The following is an 11470-nucleotide window of genomic DNA, read 5'->3' as shown; positions in this document are numbered from 1 at the left end:
TGGTTAAGAGCAACACTAGACCACTAGTTGATTCTAAAACAAATTATTAACTAAAGATGTACTATATGTTGGCTAATTGAATTAAAATTTGAAATAAAGAAAAAAAAAACAAATTATTGATCTAATTTTAGAATGTTGTATTTAGTAGAAAATAGCTTTCCTATTATTTTGCCTTGGGTTGTGACTGAGATCTCTAGTGTGAAGAGGATGGTATGAAGTGACTAGGGGAAGTATTATATGCCTACACAGCTTGAAGTTAAAAATGAGTCACAAGCATCTTTAACCAAAGTGATAGGTACTACCTTATCAGAAATAAATGACATCATCACTGTTCCCAAGGCAGAGGAAAGATAGATCTAGGATAAATATTATCTGGAAGATGTCATTTAATTTCAAAACAGTAACTCTGGATTCAGATGGAATCATATGAGGTTAGCCTTTACAAAAACAAAATTAAATCAAGTGGAACAGAACATTCAAAGAACTTAGGAACATTTGCATGGCACAAGAGAATTAGATTTAGCATTGTTTTTAAGCTGATGGTACAGAGAAGATGTAAGATATTTCCAAATTTATAAGAATACATTTATATTTATACAAAAATATAAAATTTGCTTATCTTATATTTGGAAAAACAAACATGTATTGACAATGTGTGTTATACATTCTTAGCCTTTGATACTCTGTGAAGTGGTAAGTATACAATGGCAAAGAACAGATATATTATTTTAATGAAGATAGTTCAAGAACTGAAATAAAGGGCGCCTGGGTGGCTCAGTTGGTTAAGCGACTGCCTTCAGCTCAGGTCATGATCCCAGGGTCCTGGGATCAAGTCCCACATCGGGCTCCCGGGCTCAGCGGGGAGCCTGCTTCTCCCTCTGACCCTCTCCCCTCTCATGCTGTTTCTCTCCTGCTCACTCTCTAATAAATAAATAAATAATCTTTAAAAAAAAAAAAGAACTGAAATAAAATGGGCAAATTTACTTATGAGAGAAATAAATCTGCCATGAGAAAAAGTATTAAGACAATGTTGACTAAAACATATATAGTATATATGAACATGTATAAAAGATTCAAACTATGCCAAAAATTTAATCATAAAATCTAAATGTGAGTAGGTCCTAATAACATAATCAATAGGCTATCTTATTTCACTATATAAGCAACATGGGCAAAATGATTCAATAATGATTATTATACCAAGTATATATCCAATTTTTCATTTTAGTGAACTCTATGGACAGTATATAACGTTATAATGAAGGATTGAGGCTGGAGCATATTCACACTTAAAGGATGCACATTCAATGAGATCTAGTCTCCATATTTTTCTAAGATAGGACATTAAAAACTTATTTTCTTTAAAATTTTGTTGACATTATAGCTCTAGTTTAATAAATATAAGAAAATTATGCTTTACTCTACTTAAAGGAGAGCTACATTCCAGACCAAAGTACTGTTTTTTATGTTCTTGTGTCCCCTGTTCAAAAAACTTGGTCAACTTCTCCTTTCTATATATGAATTCCAGGATAAGATTTATGATTCTCCAAAATTTGTCTCTTGTATACATATTTTTTCAGTCATATCTTTCACTGGACATCCCTATGCATTCTATTCCATAGACCTACACTGTCCAAATATATTAGTAACTATCCACATATAGCTATTAAAAATTAAATTTAAATTCATTGAAATTAAATAAGATTAAAATTTCAGTTCCCCAGAAACACTAGCCATGTTTTAAGTGTTCAATAGCACATGTGTCTAGAGTCTTCAATATTGCATAATTCAGATATAAAGTGCTTCCAAAAATCACAGAAAATTATATTGGACAGGGCTGTTATAGACTTTCAATCATCATTTATTTATTTATTCAACGATTAACTTAATATTTTACTAAACCCTTGCAATGTATCAGGCACTGTCTTTAGTTCCAGAGATAGTAATAAATACAATGGATATAGTGACTACTTTCATCAGGCTTATGTTCTTGAAATTGAGACAAACATAAAATATTATTCAACAAAACTATATGGTAATGTATAAAGTATTAGAGTCTATACTAGAGGAATTAACATAGATTAGTGCAAGAGAGTGGTAATAAGAAATGCTTTCCTGAAGAAATAATGTTTCCTGAAAAATAAGTGTGAGTTATCCAGGTAGAAAAAAGTGAGAGAATACCACTGTGGAGAGTATCAGGTTGGAAGAGAAGTAGACTTTGTGCATTGAAGTTTGCATGTGTGAAAGCTAGAATGCAGGGAATGGGCCACATCAAACAGGCTGAGTGATGGCCAGACCTGACTCAAAGAGGTTTCAATAAAGGCCCACGAATGGGGCACCTGGGTGGCTCAGTTGGTTAAGCGACTGCCTTCACCTCAGGTCATGATCCTGGAGTCCCTGGATCGAGTCCCGCATTGGGCTCCCTGCTCAGCAAGGAACCTGCTTCTCCCTCTGACCCTCCCCCCCCATGTGCTCTCTCTCTCGTTCTCTCTGTCTCAAATAAATAAATAAATAATCTTAAAAAAAAAAAAAAAGGCCCACGAATGGTGCGAAACTATTGACTTAATTATTTAACTTTGGAAAGTAAGAAATTCCTTATATTGTAATAACGTGAACTTTGTGTGCTGACACGTAACGCCCCCCCCCACGCCAGGGGCCCACCTCCCACTCCAGTGGGATGCATGGGAAAAAAAAAAATAAGCCTGTGCCTTTGTTCTCTTCTGCGTGATCAGCAACATGTGCCAAATAGATGGCCAGGGCCTTTGCACTTCAGATGTGCCTCTGTGAAAAGTAAGAGGAGCACTGAAGAGACAGATACAATCATTTTAGCGTGTACCCCTGAATATGTGTGTATCTTTATTCTCTGTCTTCGCTGGTTGGGCCATTTGGGCTCAGGAAAAAAGTTATTTTAACAGAGAGAATGTAATATAGAGAATTGATTGAACAAGTATTGCACGAGCTGTCCACTATACCCACTGCTGTAATCAAATAGGATATTTGAAGTAGAGCCGTAAAAGTGCCTAATATGTGTAGCTTGTGAGGCCAGGACTTTCGTGGGTGGTACTGCTTTGTCTCCACGTGCACAGGGTAACAGTTATTTAAAACAAGCAGGGTTATCATGTTTAAATGAAGTCTCACTTGTCCGACCATCATCATTGCTAAGTGGTTCCAGCCTACAAAATAGTGAACTCATTTTCCAGGTGTTGAAGCTTTATAAACTGGCTTGTAATTTTAGCCAATTTAGTGGATTTCTGCTTTGATTGCTTTTCAATCAAAAAGCAATTCTGGCCTTTACTGACACCAATAGGAACAAGTAGACCTAAGTGGTTTATGATGGATCCGGGAGGATGCAGTTAAAAGTGCCATTTTCTGTGGTAGAGAAAACAGGCACATGTTTGCTGGAGATACAATAAACTTAGTTTCAACAAGTTGAGCCAAGAAACTAACAAGTGTTTTGTAGAAATTCTATGTGAAGATGCTAGAGGGTGGTTTGGATTTACTGATAAGAATGGGGCTCAAGGGAAAATCTGTCCTGAATATACAGGTCAAAAAATGAAGAGTTTTCTCAAGTATAGGACACTGTTTCTCCGGAACCTCAATATTTAGAAGCCAGGACAGGAAAATAGCTCATTCAGGAATGAAGGGATAACTAGAAAGGTAAGAAAACACCTGAAGAAAATTGTGTCATGGAAATCAAGATGTTTCAAGAATGCAAAATATGAAGAGAATTGTTTTGCACAGTTCGTGGGCCAGTATCATATACTGCACTGGTCAAATATGTTGTGAGAAGAATCCACTAAATTAAGGAAGAGACTATTGATACCCTGAGCAGTGGAGGATGAAACAAGATTTCACTGGTTTGAGAGTAAATGTCAAATGAAGAAGTAAAGCCAATGAGATGAGATCATCCTTTCTGCAACTGCTTTGTAAACTACTGCAATAGTCTGAATGTTAATGGAAGAGAAAGAACTTGGCAGTGGGAGGAGGGCAAGGGTATGAAGGGAGAGCTTCAGCAATTTGTACAACTTCCTATATTAGGAATATTAATCCTCAACTTACAGTATTTTTTAAAAGGGTACTCTTTTTTACCAGAAACTATCTTGGTAATAACAGTAAAATTCAGCCATTAACTCCTGAGTAAGTGGGATTCTTGATAAATTTTTGGAGGTTTCTTTTCTCTCACCATGCTGTGTATTAATTGGTTTGTTTTAGAAGATGAAGACTGTGAACTCCAAAATGTAGGCAGACATTTAAAAATATTTCTCAGAAATGTCCTTTTCATGTTCTAGTGAAATGCTATTAAGTCAAATTTAGGTATTATGACATACAATGTGTGGTGAGGTTTCTCTGAGCACAGCTTCAAACATCTGAAGAGGGAAGGGCCCTGACTGCCCAGCTGATCCGTGCCCACCTCAAACACACACACATATGCACATACACACACACACACACACATACTCTATTTTAGGGAAGATCATAAGAGACTAATTCATGGTTAGTTTCTGTGAACACAATCAGGTCTTCATATGCTCAGGTAAAATTGTCTTTCTCCCTCTTTTACTAAAATGATTAAAAATAAATGACCTTGACTTCTGGTTTTGGGTTTCACATGTAAAAAGAGAGTGGAAGTTGTCACTTTGTCCTAATAACAAATAAAAAGCTGAACAGACTGAAAAACCAACAATTCTTCTGGGACTTGTAAGAGAGGGGAAAATACAAGTCAAACTGCCCCTCTCAAGCTGAAGAGACCAACAGGTAAACAGAAGTCATCAGGACTTACCAGAGCAGGAACTCTCAAGCAGAAACCTTCTAGGGAGAGAGTTCTGGGGTAGGAAAATCAGAACTGTAATTGATGAATTGCTAGAAGCTCAATTCTGACAAGTCTGAGAACTAAAATCTCCAGGGGGATGCCAACCACAGAGGGCTCCTACACTTTTGTGTGGGTTACCTTCAGGAGCTCAACCTGGTGACTAGCTGAGTAAAATCTCCTCAGGCTTCCTAAGTGGGGAGGGAAAAGGGAATAATTTTTTTAAAGATTTATTTATTTATTTATTTGAGAGAAAGAATGAGAGAGAGAGCACATGAGAGGGGGGAGGGTCAGAGGGAGAAGCAGACTCCCTGCCGAGCAGGGAGCCCGATGCAGGACTCCATCCAGGGACTCCAGGATCATGACCTGAGGCGAAGGCAGTCGCTTAACCAACTGAGCCACCCAGGCGCCCAAAAGGAATCATTTTTAAAGCCTCCTGAGCCCTCTGTTCTTTTTTTTTTTTTTTTAATTTTATTCTTATATTAATCCCCATACATTACATTAGTTTTAGATGAAATGTTCCATGATTCATTGTTTGTGCACAACACCCAGTGCTCCATGCAGAATGTGCCCTCCTCAATACCCACCACCAGGCTAACCCATCCTCCCACCCCCCTCCCCTCTAGAACCCTCAGTTTGTTTTTCAGAGTCCATCGTCTCTCATGGTTCGTCAACCCCTCCGACTTCCCCCGCTTCATTCTTCCCCTCCCGCTACCTTCTTCTTCTTCTTCTTTTTTTTTTTTTCTTAACATATATTGCATTATTTGTTTCAGAGGTACAGATCTGAGATTCAACAGTCTAGCACAATTCACAGCGCTTACCAGAGCACACACCCTCCCCAGTGTCCATCACCCAGTCACCCCATCCTTCCCACCCCACCCCCCACTCCAACAACACTCAGTTTCCTGCGATTAAGAATTCCTCATATCAGTGAGATCATAGGATACATGTCTTTCTCTGTTTGACTTATTTCACTCAACATAATACCCTCCAGTTCCATCCACGTCGTTGCAAATGGCAAGATCTCATTCCTGTTGATGGCTGCATAATATTCCATTGTATATATATACCACATCTCCTTTATCCATTCATCTGTTGATGGACATCTTGCTGAGCCCTCTGTTCTTAACAAGACCTGCCCTGGGAAAACTAGTTAAAACTTAACCTGCTAGGGTATTGTCAGATCCTAACTGACCTGGGGGAAGAGAAATACTCAACACCTGCTAGCTGTGGTCATTTTGTCCCACCTAAGAGGGGAGGTAAAACCTGAGAAACATTTGAAATGTATGGTCTGGGAGTATAGTCACTAAAAGACTCAGACCTAATCATAGGACCCGTAGAACACTTCCCCTCCACCCGCACCTCATGGCCGCATTACTAGAGACCTTTTTACAGCAATTCCTTTTACATTATGTCTGGCTGTGACCTCCAACTACAATTTTTCCTGTCTCATTGGAAACATTGAGTACAGTGTTTAATGATTTTGTCGTTGAAATACATAGAAAATAAAATCTGTTGTTTTTCTCATACATTTATTTATTTTTTATTTTGTAAAATGTAAATTGTTTCTTTGGCCCAATCCTATAAGTAGCGTGCTCACCTACTAGCAGTTTATCAATAGGGAACACATGGGCTTCCCTAATGACATAAAAATTAGTACCTGACAGGCAACTAGGTCTGCAAAGCAGGGTTTTGCAATGGTTTCCTGGCATGTTACCCTAACAAGATGGTAAATGAGGTGTGGGACACAGATGAAGTGGGTGAAAAGCTCATAGTAAAATATGAGCGACGAACAAAAGATCTTTGCTCGTAAGGAATCTTGAAAGGGTTATATAAGGATGGAGGAATTAATGGATGACAAATGTGACAACCTCTGTGGTAAGTAACAAGATATATTACATTAAAATATCCAAATTATGTATCCAAAGCAAAAATTGCTTTGACTTTATATCTTTCAGAAACCATAAATCAAAGCTTAATTGAATATAAATGAAAAACATTAAATAATGTCATATTGCTAAAATAATATTTTCAAAGTATAAGACTGTAAGAATTGCTTTTGTTTTCCAATTTCAGATAATTTTAAAGAGTCAATGTAATATATGTGCTTCATTCAATCCAAATCAGAATTCATCAAGTCTATATGATAAATGTGTTGCTCCACATAAAAAAGGAAAAAACGATAAAAATAAATGAAGCCGTTATACAAAAGAATTTTAAGTAATTTCTTTTAATTGCTGTGCAAGATCAATTATCTGGGGCACAGAAGGCTTTTAACCTAATTCTCAAACCTCTCAATGGTCTATACCTTTTTTGATCTATGGACTCTAAAAAAATAACATTATTAAAAAAGATATTTTTCCCTGACAACTTACAAGGTTCCCCAGGAACTTTCACTTGTGGTAGAGCAAAATTTATTTTAGAAATACAATTAAACTAAAAAAATAATTTAAAAAATATCTTGTATTCACATGTAATGTGAAAGCACATTTATCACATTATTTATCATGTTTTTTTCAAAAATACTTTTTGGTATTCTAATTGTTTTTAATAATTTTCAACAGAATTTTTGTTTTCAAATAAATGTATACTTTTTGATTGTATAGTTTTTTAAATAAATGTATACTTTTTTATACATTGAAAATGTATACATTTTCAAATAAATGTATACTTTATTATTTTAAATAAGAAAACAGGGAAATATCCATGTTACCTCATTGTTGGTACTTTGAATTCAACTATTTTCCTCTGCCAACAGCCACATGCTCATGCAGTGTTGATTCTTGCATTTAGGAGCTATCGGCCATGTGAAGATCATTTTGATGGCTGTATTAAAAAAAGGCAAGCAAATATAAGATATGGTCTCACCATGACATCCTGATTTTTTGTAAATTAACTTGTTGCAAAACAAAACAAAGATTATCATATTCATAAAATGTAATGCAAATGTCAGCCAATTTGGTGATTTCAAGTCTTTTGTATGCCATGCTCACTTCATTCTTTAATATTTAATTTTTAACTATTGAATTTCCTTATTACATATGATGGGAAACCCCGTATCTCCCAATAGCTTCATCATTGGTCAAGAAACTTAAATTCCTCTTTATGGTCATTGTTCTGAATCCATTGAATCTTCATATTCCTGCACAAAAGTTATACTGAATATGTCATTGCCTTCTTCACTCTCCAAAATAACACAATTTAAGAAGTTTTGAATTAATGAGAGCGGAGGTCTCTCACAGCATATCGCTCATCATGGGAATCACTTTCTAGTATATGCTGGGTTTGGGTGTGGATTATTCTGCACAAAAGTCAGGCTGTATGGAATTCTGGTTCTACTAGATCCAACGTCTGTGAATGTGGGTGATTTTCTGTATCTGTGTCTTGGTTGACTTACCTGGAGATCGTGAGAATTCTGAGTTAATATTTGCAAGTTTTATTGCTAACCTACTGTCTGTTCTGTTTGCTGGCAGATTGTTCTGGCCCCCTGACCTGATGTTTTTTGTTTTTGTTTTTGTTTTTGTTTTTAAAGATTTTATTTATTTGAGACAGAGAGAATGAGAGAGAGAGAGCACATGAGAGGAGGGAGGGTCAGAGGCCGAAGCAGGCTCCCTGCCGAGCAGGGAGCCCGATGCGGGACTCGATCCTGTGACTCCAGGATCATGACCTGAGCCGAAGGCAGTCACTTAACCAACTGAGCCACCCAGGCGCCCCCGACCTGCTGTTTTATGGATATCTCAGAATCTTAAAAGTTTCTGCCATTTTATCACATAGAGAAAATATTTCTTTTCTTTTTTAAAATTTTATTTATTTGTTTATTTATTTATTTATTTATTTAAGAGAGAGTGTGTGTGAGAGAGAGAGAGAGAGAGAGAGCACATGAGCCAGGTGAGGGGCAGAGGGAGAAGTAGACTCCCCACTGAACAGGGAGCCCACGGGGCTCAATCCCAGGACCTGGAGATCATGACCTGAGCCAAAGGCTGAGGCTTAACCGACTGAGTCACACAGGTACCTGGAAAAAATTTTTCTTCTTGTTTTTTTTCTCCATAGCCCATTTTGGCCATGACTTCAGGGTTGTTTTTGTATTGTTTAGGGGTATCAAGATATTGCCCTGAACTAGGGTTTGGCAAACTTTTTCAGTAAAGGGCCAAATGATAAATATTTTAAGCTTTGTAGGCCTTAAGGTATACATTGCAACTACTCAATTGTGCTCTTATAGCTCAAAAATATAGCCCTAGAAAACACAAACACAAATGGGCAGATTGTGTTTCAATAAAACTACAGAAACAGGTGGCTTTTGCCCATAAGCCATAGTTTGGCTGCCCCGGTAATGAAACGTGTGTCAAACAGTACAAATACCCATAGACTGTAGTTTGCTCGTTCCAGCATTAAAGAAAGGCAGATTGATGTTTTAAGAAATATTTTATAAATGCAACTTTATGTTATATAAATGCCATACACTATATATAGTAAAACAATAATAAAATGAGCAATTGAGGATCCAACATCTGAATTATCCAGTAGAGCATGACCAGTATAATTAAACTTTCCTCGGTTGCCCTTTAAATTATATGACTTCCTTTTTCGGGTTCCTCCACCACCTCTCTCACCCCTCTCTGAAAAGAATTATTAACTGGGCACCTGGGTGGTTCAGTTGGTTACGCGACTGCCTTCGGCTCAGGTCATGATCCTGGAGTCCCAGGATTGAGTCCCGCATTGGGCTCCCTGCTCAGCGGGGAGTCTGCTTCTCCCTCTCCCGCTCTCCCCTCTCTTGTGCTCTGTCTCTAAAATAAATAAATAAAATCTTAAAAAAAAAATTATTAACTATATACATTATTTTCTTGGTTTTCCTTATCAGGTGATCCTTCTTATTTGTGGTATTTATGTTACATAAAATTGACGTGAACACTGAATTAGCCAATACAGAACCATTGCTTAGGCAAAATATGGAGACACACACACATCGCACATAGATTGCCATCTTTAACCATAAAAACAACTCAACTTTGTAAATTTGATTTTATTTTACACAAGAAGAAAAAGGTTCAGAAGTGTTAAGTGACTTGCCTGAGGCTGCCCCCTAACAGATGCCAGGGTTGGGGTTCAGTTCCTATACAACTGGCTCCAGAGTCAGACTTTCTTGCACTACAAAGCACTGTCATCTTCATCTTCTGGCCATCTCTGTGAGAGCTGAAACAAGACGACAGAGCTTCACCTTGTTAGACCTCAACTGGGAACATGCACCTCAGTGACTAAAATTTCTCACTGTTCTGAGCATGTCTGAGAATGATATGAAAGTGTCCTGACTACTGATTTTTTGTGATCACAAATAAATTGTAGCAGGTAGGCAAATTACAAATACAGAATTTTATTTATTTATTTATTTATTTATTTATTTATTTATTTATTTATTAAAGATTATTTATTTATTTATTAGAGAGTGAGCAGGAGAGAAACAGCATGAGAGGGGAGAGGGTCAGAGGAAGAAGCAGGCTCCCCACTGAGCCGGGAGCCCGATGTGGGACTCGATCCCGGGACCCTGGGATCATGACCTGAGCCGAAGGCAGTCGCTTAACCAACTGAGCCACCCAGGCGCCCCAAATACAGAATTTTAAACAATAAGTGTTGACTGAAGTTTTGTTAAGTAAATATACATATATTTTAGTTTTATATACTTTTGATTTTTATGTAATTGGTGCCATACCAAATGCTTACTTGCTTGCTCATTCATTCATTCATTCATTCATTCATTCATTCATTACAATGTTACTGTCAAGCCACACATGTTTCTGAGATTATTCCACTTAATTTGATTGTGGCTCATTCATTTATAATTTTGTAGCTAATTCTGACATACAGATATAAAATTTCTTTGTCCATTCTTCTATTTGGGGGACATTTTGGCTGTTCTTTTTTTTTTTTTTTCTTTTTAAGATTTTATTTATTTATTTGACAGAGAAACACAGCGAGAGAGGGAACACAAGCAGGGGGAGTGGGAGAGAGAGAAGCAGGCTCCCCGCTGAGCAGGGAGCCCGATGCGGGGCTCGATCCCAGGACCCTGGGATCATGACCTGAGCCGAAGGCAGACACCCAACCAACTGAGCCACCCAGGCGTCCCTGATTAAGTTTTCCAATGCATTATTTAAATGCTTTGTATTCATGATCGTGAGTGTGAATTGACATATAACTTTTTTATTGCCTTTTTTTAATCTGGTGTTAATAAAACGCCTCCTAAAATTAGATGGTGTTTTCAATTTTTCTATGCCTTTTAAAATTTGTGCATCTGTTCTTTAGAAATGTGGTAAAATACTTCTGTAAAACATATTCTGATATTTTATTTTTTATTGTTATTTTAATTAGCAATAATCGTGCCTCGGATAAACCTCATTGGCTACGATACTGCCACCGCGCAAAGCTATTTTTTATTGTTATTTTAAAATGATAAATTTATTCACTAAATTTCCCCTTAAAATAACTTGGAATGTATATTCTCTCTTTCTAATTTTTTGATGATTCCTTTTGAAATTTTACCATAATCTATTTAATTTCAAAAAGTAAACAACTGCTTTCTAGAACAACAAAAATATATTGGAATTCTTTGCTAGTCATAATGCCCATTATAGGCTTATACATTATCATGATCTAACAATTAGTTGTTACTAC

General features: G+C 36.9%; 1 pseudogene; it reads right to left on the bottom strand.

The window, feature by feature from the left end:
• Positions 1-11092: 11092 nt before the first annotated feature.
• LOC123849030 (U4 spliceosomal RNA) lies at positions 11093-11224 on the bottom strand (annotated as a pseudogene).
• Positions 11225-11470: the final 246 nt, after the last annotated feature.

Source organism: Mirounga angustirostris, unplaced genomic scaffold (genome assembly GCF_029215605.1).
Source record: "Mirounga angustirostris isolate CCGP_5_RB_7025 unplaced genomic scaffold, mMirAng1.0.hap1 SCAF_2, whole genome shotgun sequence".
Lineage (NCBI taxonomy): Eukaryota > Metazoa > Chordata > Mammalia > Carnivora > Phocidae > Mirounga > Mirounga angustirostris.
The sequence above is the reverse complement of the archived record's forward strand: the minus strand, read 5'-3'. Positions and strand labels throughout refer to the sequence as shown.